Source organism: Trachypithecus francoisi, unplaced genomic scaffold (genome assembly GCF_009764315.1).
Source record: "Trachypithecus francoisi isolate TF-2019V2 unplaced genomic scaffold, Tfra_2.0 Lachesis_group4, whole genome shotgun sequence".
Classification (NCBI taxonomy): domain Eukaryota; kingdom Metazoa; phylum Chordata; class Mammalia; order Primates; family Cercopithecidae; genus Trachypithecus; species Trachypithecus francoisi.
In genome coordinates, this window is record NW_022681469.1 from 69,687,011 (window position 1) to 69,699,153 (window position 12,143).

Here is a 12,143-nt window from a genome sequence, read left to right on the forward strand (position 1 = left end):
TGAGGTGATCTAGGGTAAAAGTGCTGGAGGACCTTGGGGAGGCAGTGTTGGTCAATGTGATTAGGCCACCTGTGTTTGCTGATCTTATTATCAAAGTTAGGCTTCTACCCTTTCACAGAAATAGATATGGAGGCTCTATCTTTCTTAATGATTATATTTGAAAGAAATGGCTCCCAGATCCTTGAGAAAGAAATTCCTGATTTGTAAAACACACAAGAGCCCAGCAAAGATTTGCATCTCGAAGGGGCAGAGAAAGAATTTACAATTTCAGATTTTCTAAAGTAAATACTCTAAAAAAGGGAGATCAGGGACCTAAAGTCAGAAAGAAACCAGTTTACAGTTAAGCTAAGGGGAACATTAAGGCCATCTTGGTCATGTTTGGCAAATGTCTTAAGAATTGTTTGTGATTGTGACCAGTGATGTGACTCCCATTAGTTATATGCATTCTAAATATACTTATGGCTAAAAGCAATTAATACATTGACCTTTCTATATAGAAATACTAAGTATATAAATGGTGACTACCAATTGATGTTATCTTGGGAATATTTTTATATTAGTCTGCCTAAATCTATATTCCTACAAAGCTGTGTGCATAAAAGCATTGTATAAACAAAACTATATTTGAAATGTTGTGAAATAGTTGACTATTTAAAGAACCCTTAAAAAGAAGACTATATATTTTGCATAATACCACAAAATTAAATGTTTTGTAAAAATTTATTTTCTAGGCCGGGCGCGGTGGCTCAAGCCTGTAATCCCAGCACTTTGGGAGGCCGAGGCGGGCGGATCACGAGGTCAGGAGATCGAGACCATCCTGGCTAACACGGTGAAACCCCGTCTCTACTAAAAAATACAAAAAAACTAGCCGGGCGAGGTGGCGGGCGCCTGTAGTCCCAGCTACTCGGAGGCTGAGGCAGGAGAATGGCATGAACCCGGGAGGCGGAGCTTGCAGTGAGCTGAGATCCGGCCACCGCACTCCAGCCTGGGCGACAGAGCGAGACTCCGTCTCAAAAAAAAAAAAAAAAATTTATTTTCTAATCTGGCTCCCCTTTTAAAAGTAAGTTATTTTTGGTGTTTTGGGGATATTCTCTTCCTTAATCTCAGTTCTAGTTACACAGGTGTTTAATAATTCACTGAGATGCACCTTTATATGTCACTTTTCTAAATATGTATATTTCAATATAATCATTTTTCTGTATATCTATTATCCTTCAGTAAAAGAAGATATAGAACAAGTGATATGAGATTTGAAATTACAGTTTCTGGATTAGACACCGAAGGCAAGTTGCTTAATTGCTCTATGTCTTAGTGACTGCATCTGTAATGTAATGTCATTTACCTAAATTACTAGTTAACATAAATCAAAAGGGATCATATATGGAAAGTATACTACATAAAACTCTTAAGTTAAATATATGTGAGTTTTATGAATAAATTAATATTTATAATATTATTATTGTCATAATGTATTGACATGTTTGTATTTATAATATATTTTATTTAGAGTCCATTAATTGCTCACATGACCCTGAGTGGAAAATGATTAATACACTGTGCAATTTGTTTATGCTAAATTTATTTATTTTTGCCTTCGTTAATAAGTTTTTACACCTGGTCTTAACATAGAGATTTTTGTTTTGGAAAAATATTGTCTTTCCAAACTTTCAACGTTTTAAATAAAAACTTTCAAATATAGAACAAAGTGGAAAAAAATTTTCAGTAATCCTCTGTATCTACCACCTACATTCTCCCATTTTTTCTTGCTTTTTTCATATATGTAATTTCTTTACATGGAATACAATTCACCTATCTAAGTGTACAGCCTTAAGAGTTTTGACACGCAAATACATTTGCATAACTACTACCATAATGAAGATATATATTTTCATTTTCCCAAAAGGTTATCAAATGCCAGTTGGTAATCATTTCCCTCCCCTACTTCCAGCTTCTGGCAACCTCAGATATGATTTCTGATCCCTTGAAAGTTTTTGTTTCTTTGAAAGTATTTGTTTTCCTAAATTGACAAATGAAAATAGCATATATTTATGGTGATGTGATATTGTGTGTATATGCGTGTATATATACATACATACATATACATATATTCATATGTATATACATATACACGTATGTGTATATAAATGTACGTATACATATATACGTGTATATGTATATACACATATACACACACACTGTGGAATGGCTAAATCAAGGAAATGAACATATCCAGTACTCCATGTGGTTTTTTGGTTTGTTTGTTGTGTTTTGTTATTGTGGTGAGACGCTATAGTTTTACCATTTCCAGAATGTTATATAAATGGAATCTGAATTAGTCCCTTTTCATGCTGCTAATAAAGACATACCCAAGACTGGGCAATTTACAAAAGAAAGAAGTTTATTGGACTTACAGTTTCACATGCTGGGGAGGCCTCACAATCATGACGGAAGGCAAGGAGGAGCAAGTCACATCAAACATGGATGGCAGCAGGCAGAAAGAGAGCTTTTTCATGGAGATTCCTGTTCTTAAAATCATCACATCTCCTGAGACTTATCCACTATCATGAGAACAGCATGGGAAAGACCCGACCTCATGATTCAATTATCTCCCACAGGGTCCCTCCCATAACATGTGGGATTTATGGGAGCTAAAAGATGACATTTGAGTGGGGACACAGAGCCAAACCATATCAGAATTTTACAGTATATAGCTTTTTGGATTTGACTTTTTTTTAATTTAAAGTAATTGTCATTCAGATTCATTAATGTCATGTCATACATGTCATAACTAACATGTCATACATGTATTTGTAGTGATTTCTTTTCATTTGCTGAATATTAATCCATTATTGAACTGTACCCCCATTTGATTACCCATTCAACAGCTGATGGACATTTGGTTTCTCTCCAGATTCTGGCAATTATGAAACCTGCTATAAATGTTTACAAACAGTTTTTGAACGGAAATCGATTTCATTTCTCTTAGAGAAATTTTCTCTTGGAGGAACATTATATTCCTAGATGTAAGATTGCTAAATCATATGATAGGAGTGCGTTTAACTTCTTATAACATTGTAAAAAGTGTTTTCCAAAGTGGTTATGTTGTTTTGCATTTCCCCCAATACCACATGAGGACGTTCACTGCACCTCGTCATTCCCAGAAGTTGGAATTGTTGAAATTATTTTCATTTTATAGCCATTCTATTAGATATGAAGTGATATCTCAGTATAGTTTCAATTTTAATTTCCATAATGACTAACGATATTGAGTAATTTTACATGTTTATTAGCTGTCTATGTCTTCGCTGGTGTGTCTGTTCAAATCTTTTTCCATTTTTTCTTATTGTGTGTTCATGTTCTCGCTGGTAAATTGTAATAGTTCTTTATATTTTCTGTACACATCTTTTATTAATATTTCTTTGCAAATTTTTTATTATTTTAATAGTTATAGTCATATTTGCTCTAATTTTTTTTCTTCCTCCTGCTTCCTTTGGGCTTATTTTCTGTTCACTTACTAATTTCTTGAGATACAGGGTTAGATTCACTTTGAGATTTTCCCTATTTTCCTAATATAAGGATATAATGTATAAATTCTCTTTTGAACCCTATACCTCCACTTCACACATTTTTATATATTTTAAAATTTTATTCAATCCAATATATTTACCAATTTCCCTAGTGACTTTCTCTTTGACCCAATGTTATTGAGAAGTGTGTTTTTACTTTCTAAGTGTTTGGGAAATATTTCCAACATCTTTTCATTATGTACTATAGTGTACTTATTTGGTTTTCAATTTTTTATATCTGTTAAATTTACATTAAGGTAGAAAATATAGTCTCCTGGTGAATGTTTCATGTGTGGTTGAAGAGAATGTGTATTCTTCTGTTTGGTGGACTGTTCAAGTAGGTCAAGTTGATTGATTATATTGTTCAAGTCTCATATATTCTTAATGGTTTTCTGTCTTTAGGAGAGAGGTCATGAAGTCTCTACATGTAATTGCAAACTTGTCTGATTTTCCTCTCAGGTCTGTTGGTTTCTTCATATATTTTTGAAGGAAATGTACATGTATGCATAAAATTATTATATATTTTTAATGAATTGCTTTCATTATCATTGTAAATTTTCATTTATCTCTGCTAATATTGTTTGCTCAGAGTTTGTTTTGATAGTAATAAAGCCTATCTTTCTTCTGACAACTGTTTGTATTATATAGCATTTTTAATCACTATAATGTTAACATATCTATGTTTATATATTAAAAGCAGATTTCTTTTAAAAGTATCTAATTTCTGATTTTTGAATCTAATATTCCAACCTTTTTCTATTTGCAATTTAGAATATTTCACACAGTTTCCATATAACGTAAACGTATATAGTTTTTCAAGTTATTAATATGATTGAATTTAAATCTGTCATCCTTCTAGATGTTCTTGCTTTTCTCATCTTTTCTCTTTTATTTTATTCCTTGTTTTGAAACACACAAAAATGATTATTTTTATGATTACACATTTTTTCCCTATTAGCTTATTAGTTTTATTTGTTTAGAATATTTTAGTTTCATTAACACTTAAAACATACAACTTTAATATAATAGTCTGCTTTCAAACAATATGATATTATTTCACACATAGTATTAAAACCTTGCAACAATATACTCTAACTCCTCCAAGTTATCCTGTATACTGTGTTTGTAATACATTTGAATTTTATGTTATAAGCATCACAAGATAGTACTTTTTGCTTGATGATTGTCTTTTAAAATAAGTAATGAAAGAAAAAAGCATTTTGTATTTACTCTCATTTTACCACTACTAAGCACCCTTCTTCTATTTGTGCAGATCCAAATTTTTATCCTTTGCCTGAAGAAACTTCTTTAATATTTCTTGTAGCTCAATTTTGCTGGTAATTTTTTAAAACTTTTTTCTAACAGCCTTTATTTTGTCTTCATTTTATTTTGCATTCATTTTATTTTTCATGATATTTTTGATGGAAAAAATAGAATTTTAATTTGAATGGTTGTTTCTTCTTCCAGCACTTTAGGCCTGGCTTGCATAATTTCTGATAAAAAGTCTGACGTCATGACTCTTGGATGCCCTGGTCTTTTCATTATTTTTTCTCTTTTGTTTCATTTTGAGGATTTTTATTGATATAAATTTAAGTTTCCTGATTCTTTAGCTTTGTTCATTCTTCTAATAATCCGACTGCATGAATTCTCTATCAATGTTATTGATAATTTATTTCCAGCATTTTCTAAAAGCATTTCTAGCTTTTATTTCTAGCATTTTCATTTGACTTTATTCTACGGTTTTAGTTTCTGCCAAAACTCCTTGTTTATCTGTTAACAAATGCTGTCCTCTTTTTCCAATACATTCTTTAACATGTTAATCATAGTTATTCTAAAGTCTTTGACTGCTCACCCTTTTTTTAGTCTTGGTGATTATACATTTCTTGAAAATAAATCACATTTTATTTGCTTGCTTTACATGTTTCATAATTTTTGATGGAATGCTGGATATTATGTAGTGAAGAATAGAGGCTGCTAAAGACAGAGTTTCTGCTCATTGACAGGCACAACTCTTGTATCATGAGACACGTAGTATAAGGTTTGGATTAATGTAGCCAGTTGAGTTTGGTTTGAGTTTTATTTTTTATATCATGATTCAAATTGCTCCAGTGATGGTCTGCCTCTTACTTTGTTCTTAGTGTGTGTTTGGCATGCTAGAGAATCCTCTTAACATTTATGCTTACTCTGAGCTTTCAGCAGTTCCTTCAGTCCTGTGCTACAGCTAAGAGTTTCCACATCCTCAGTGTTAGACTGATGCTGTTTCTTTCTTAACGCTAGGCTTTTGTTTTAAGCAAGATAGATGTTTTCTGTTGTCTTTATCCAGCTTCTGTCTTAGGCAGGTCCTAAGAACCCATATCTCAAAAGTTAGGCATTTTTTAGCATTTCTGGCCTTTCTCCTACTGGCATCCAAACTGAGTTTGTATCTGTGGTTGGCCTTGAACAGGAGCTTTATGTGTCGATTTCAGTGGATTATAAATGTAGCTTCCAGGGAAAAAACTGGTCCCACACCTCTCCTGTAGATGCATTTTGCTTATATGTCTCTCTTGGACAAAAGGATTTTTTGCCTGCGCCCTGAGCATGAAAAGTTTTGTTCCTCCTCTTCCAGCTGGGTAAGAATTTTTCTTTGTATAAATGGTAAATCCAGGAAAGAGCACAAGTTTTTTATCTGTCACTTTCAAAACTGCCAGGCACCTCAGCATTTCTATGAGCCTCTTAGATCTTCTGCCTTGTCCCAATCTGAGGATGCTGAAGAAAAGCTTGCAAGAGTGAAAACTCCTTTTTCCCCTCTAGGTTCCCCAGCTGTTCTAAACATGGCCTTTAAGAGTTTGTTAGAATTTTAGCTGATTTCTCCTTAACTGGTGAATGGCAGCCAAATCTTTCTCCAATTTCCTGTCATAGGTAGAAGAGTGGGTTTCCCTTGTCTCTCCTTGGAGAACATTGACCTTATTTAATATTTAGTTGGTTTGAATAGCTCAAAGTGAATCCATGACTTTCTAAAAAAGATGGCAAATAGCCTCCAAAAATATAGTTGATATGTGCTCTGTTGATATTTATATTTTTTATTATATAGACTGACATTACCAGACTTCATTTCTGATTACAATAATCAACACATTGACATAGTTTCATTAAACATTTAAATTTTAAGATAAACATTTTCAGCCTGGAGCAGTGGCTCATATCTGTAATCTCAGCACTTTGGGGGGCCAAGGTGGGTGGATCACCTGAGGTCAGGAGCTTGAGACCAACCTCACCAACACAGTAAAACCCCATCTCTACTAAAAATACAAAAATTAGCCGGGCGTGATGGCAGTACCTGTAATCCCAGCTACTCAAGAGGCTGAGGCAGGAGAATTGCTTGAAGCCAGGAGGCAGAGTTTTCAGTGAGCTGAGATCAGGCCACTGTACTACAGCCTGGGTTACAGAGTGAGACTCTGTTTCAAAAAAATAAAACAAAATAAAAATAAAAACATTTTAAAGGCATCCAGGTATAACAAACAAATCACTTACAAGGGAAGGAAATCAAACTGACCTCAAGATTCTCTATACAAGCATAAAATGTCATAAGCCAATTGAAAAATGTATAATAAAATTATACCCATCCAAGGGCTCATAAGCTTCAACATAATAATTAGGCACTCACAAGCATGAAGTAAAAATGTAATAAAATTTGTTATGTATATCAGAGGTAGACCTGGCATGATGTAGCACTAGATTAAGGGCTTGTGTGTTTGGGGGGTGGGGGATGGTAGTAAAGGAAAGAAAGGTATTAAGAATGATGACAGGGTCCTTGTTCTTTTGTCTTGAGAAACTGAGTGAATAATAGTACTTTTTACTGAAATAGGAAAGATTGATGGAAAATCACATTATGAGGTGAGAGGCACAAATCAAAAAGTTCTATTTTAGACATGTTTAACTTGAGATGCCTATTAGTTATTCAAGTGACAGCTGGGTTTATGAATTTGGAACTCAGGGGAAAAGTTAGACAAGAGGACATACGTTTGGAACTCATCACCCAATTTATAGTATTTTAAGCAATACAACTGGGTAAGATGAAATAGAAAGACATATTAGAGAAATAATAAGTTAGAACTTACAACCAAGAAATAAAACATTCAAAAAGTTCAGAAAAAAATCAAGAAATGTACTATCACAGAAAAAGCAAGATAATAAGTCAGGAATCAGGTAGTTGTCAACGTGTGAAATTCAACAAAGCAGCAGGGAGAACACTAGGGAATTTAATGCAACATCAGCAAAGCATAGAGGACAAAAGCCTGATCAGAGAGAATGTGAAAGAAAATGGGAGAGGAGGACAAAGAGATAGCAATAGAGATTATTTTTAAATTATTCTGTGAAAAGGTGAGAAAAAAGGCAATAGCTGGAATAAAATGTAGCATAAACAGTGGAGTTTTTAGATAAAAATGCACTTTTTAAATTGCAAGATTTGAGATACCAAAGCACATTGGTTTAATTATTTGGTATAGCAGAAAAATTGCTGTTGTGAGAGAAAAAGGAAGAGGCAAGAAAAACTGAAATATTTAGGAAGGAAAGAGGGTGAAAATCTGGGTCACAAGTATAGGATTGGCCTTTAGTAGGACCACAGACACTTGTTTGTAGTGTCAGGAAGAGAAACAGAGCATGTGTGTTACAAATTCTGTAGGTTATAGATTTGTTTACAGAAAGATTAAATCAAATTCCTCTCTACATCTTGATAAGCAAACATAAGGTGAAGATAACATCTGAGAGTAGCTAGGGGATTGGAGAGGTTGGAAGAGAGAAGAAAAATACAATTGTCCCTGGGAATGGGAATTCTCACTTATTAGGGAAATATAAAAAATTGTCTGAATATGTTGATTACCTATTTCAGCTGTGTGGGTATAAATTGAAAGGTAGTTCATATAATCTGAATAATTTGCTACAGCAAAATTCAGCTTTTCAGATATAAATGTAGTATAGAAGAAGTGTTAGATTAAATAGATTTGCAGTTCAGTCAGGTGAGTAAGAAGAAGGGAAAATGTCAAGAAATAAGGATTTTTCTAATTGAATAATGTTAATGATGAAACACAAGATCTGGAACTGGAATTTTAATTGGAAGATGAAACTAACAATTGATAACAGAAAATAGTAAATTTGTCAGCTGAATTAATAGAAAAAGGAGGAGGAGGCAGGAGTACAGGGAGATGCTTAAAAGTGGAATTTTGGAAGTATTCCCTTACAAATTAGCATGGCTGTGTTCCAATAACCTTTTACTTAAAAATAAAACAGGTAGCAGACCAGATTTAGGACATGGGCCATGTTTGCAGACTCTATATTAAAGGGTGACAAGGAACCCTACTAGTCTAAAGTAGTGTTTGGAAGATACTGCTTTATAGTTCCAAGTTCAGGCCACAGGTCTAGACTGGGGTAACAGTTTCTCTGTCACTAAGGCAATATGACAAGAGGATGTCATGATACTAGCCTTAGCCGTCATGCATAAGATGCTAGAGGGAGCTTCTGGAGAACCCGTCAAAAAGATGTATTGTACAAAGTGATAAGCAGATCCTTGCCTCAGAACACAATGGGCACCTCTTGATTTCTGCCATGAAACTTCTCTGACACTCTTGTAAATGGAACCCTGTAGCATCCTGATCAGCATTCATATATAAACATGCAGAAAGTCCAGAGTAATTAACACTTTCAATGTCAGCTTTGATCCACAGGGTACAGGAAAAATAATCAGATGCTTTTGTCTTTTATCACCTGAGTAGATAGTTTTAACATAGATTTTGTAAGACTTCTCAGAATGTTCTCCTTGACAGTACTAGTTGCTCATAGTCATGGCCAACTCAATTACATAGCCTTGTATTTGTTTCCCCTTCTGCATTTTGTTTTCTTCATCTCTCAACTCATAATTCTGAGATTACCTTCCCCAGAACACACCTATATCAAATGCTTGTCTCAGAAACTTATTTCAAGGGAACTCAGTGTAAGATATCCATTAAAACTGTTTTAAAATGCAAAAGGCAAAATTGCATTATATTCCAAACTTCCAAGATAAGAACAAAGACGTTTTTATTTCTGCATGCATTGATTTATGAGGAAAGAAAATATCCCCACCCAAAACCTAATTTTAGATACAACAAAGAATGTGGAATAATTAATCTCCTTTTCTTTCTCATATAAATGAAAACGATATATTTGAATGTAGATTTAGGAGTCAAATATAATCAAACGGGTTTGTAAACTGAACTGGTCAGCAGTATTTGATATAACTCCAAGTAACTCATATGATGTCTCTGAATCTCTGTATAAAGAAATTAAACTCGTGGGAGGCCTAGGCGGTCAGAGAACGAGGTCAGGAGATAGAGACCATCCTGGCTAACATGGTGAAACCCCGTCTCTACTAAAAATACAAAAAATTAGCCGGGCATGGTGGTGGGCGCCTGTAGTACCAGCTACTCAGGAGGCTGAGGCAGGAGAATGGCATGAACCCGGGGGGCGGAGCTTGCAGTGAGCCCAGATTGCGCCACTGCACTCCAGCCTGGGCGACAGAATGGGACTCCATCTCAAAAAGAAAAAAAAAAAAAAAAAAGAAATTAAACTCAAAGGCAATTTGTTTTTCACCGATTCACAGATGAAAACACAAATCAGATTTTTAAATGAGACTATTTCTACTTTCTCTACGGTTTTGTGTGGCTTCTTCATTTCTCTTTTTCATACAGGGTGTTGAGAAGAGCAGTTTAGTAAAGTTGAGGTAGAGTATTCAGGAAAAGAAAACTAACCCTGTTAATTTATTTATTTTGAATCATATTTGGAGTCATAGCATGTAGCTTTACCTTTATTTTAACTTGGTTATAGGGGAAAATGAAGATAAATGATAGTCTTCCCTCCTCTGTTTGCATATTTTGTTCTTTATTTCTCTAAACTAGAGATGTGCTGAGTGTAACACAATATGTCACTCTTAAATGCGTTGCTACTTCTATCTGTCACATTTGATCAGAAGACACACAGCTTTGGGGCAAGAAACATGCAAATAAAAATCAGAGAAATAAAAACAATTTCCATTTTCACTTAAAAATTCACAAACTGTGGTGCTCTGAGCAGCATATGGTGGTTAAGAAAATGTCTTTCATTTGTCTTGTTTTCATAGAAAACGCAATTTGGAGAAAGTGAATGTTGAAAATGTTATCGTTTAGCTGCCCGAGCATTTCGGAGTGCTATGAAAGTATCACTTAATTAAAACAGAGACTATGAAGTCTTGTTCGCCTCCTGTCTTGAGCCTAATGTGACCAAAGAGGTTAGATGTGATATTTTAACTCATTGGTTGATGAAAACATTTTGTATAATCTACCCAAATAGTCAAAATTTCCAAAGCAAAACATGGCGCTACAGTTGTCCTTTGGTTCTTCATCAAACGAGTGCCTTATAAAAGCTGCAACAGTGTTTGACACAACAGAAGCCTAAGCAACACTTAGAATAAATAAACAATTATCAACATCTAAATTTCACCATTAGTCAAATCTCAGCCTGCCCTCTCCCCCTGTAGAATCTTGTCTGCCATGATGACTCTTATTTTTAGTTTTTAGTTTTCTCTCTCTGATTTGTAGATTTCACCTCTCTTTTGCTAGTAAAAAGCTCTACAAAGCACAATTTTTCACTTGTTATGATTAGAAAGCCCCATGAAATACAACATAATTTATTGTGTATGAGACAATTCTGTGCCTATTGATTCTACCTGTTTTAAGAAAAAAAGAAAAAACTTTAATTACCCCAAAAAAAGCCATTAATGTAATTTTATTAATATTTTAAGGTTACTTTGTTCTGTTTCAGAAGACTCATGTGTCACATCTGGTAAACTAAATCCAAGGATATTTGTAAAAAGTAGTTGTGAAAGGTCAAATGAAAAAGTAGAAGAAACAGTGTGAAGAGGTAAGAAAAAGAGAAGTGAGAACCTGGAATTAGAAGTTGCTGATCTTTTAGTGGACTAATCTTTTAACTCTCTGAGATTCCATTTACACTGATATGACACTAATAATACTTGTATCACCAGGTTGCTCAAGGAGAATATGAAATGATATATATGAATACCTTCCTCAGCTACAAAACACAAAACATGTTATCTACCATTTCTCAGTAAAACTATAGAATTTTAAGATAGAGTATATCTAATTGGAGGATAGCTTATAAAATAATAATAATATCTTGAAGATTTATTATGCATTAACATCAGCTAACACCCAAGACATTTTTTGGCATTTCATGACTCTCCTGTTTTTAGAAAGCCAATCGATGACTATTTTCTGTATTCATATTTCCGGCTGAAACATAGTTTTTTGATATGATAATGTTTACCTAAAAATATTTATTGATTTTGTAGCAAGTCACAATAAAAAACAATAAATACTACTTTTCAACCTGGGTAATTCTGCCTTGAGGTCATATTTAAAATTATCAGTAGAAAGAAAAGTTATTTTGTTTGGATCAAAGACTAAGACAGTGACTACATCTGCCCATCTTCCGTCCTCTCACTCTTGGGAATTTTTACTTTTGTTGTGTATTTGTCTACAGTTGTTAGCTCAACACTGTCATCCAAGGTCT

General features: G+C 33.9%; 1 long non-coding RNA gene across 1 annotated transcript; it reads left to right on the forward strand.

Annotated features, from left to right (window-relative positions):
* Positions 1-705: 705 nt before the first annotated feature.
* On the forward strand, positions 706-9,964 carry LOC117072589. Its single transcript, XR_004432866.1, has 2 exons — positions 706-797; positions 9,900-9,964. It is a non-coding gene; the product is annotated as an uncharacterized LOC117072589 (long non-coding RNA).
* Positions 9,965-12,143: the final 2,179 nt, after the last annotated feature.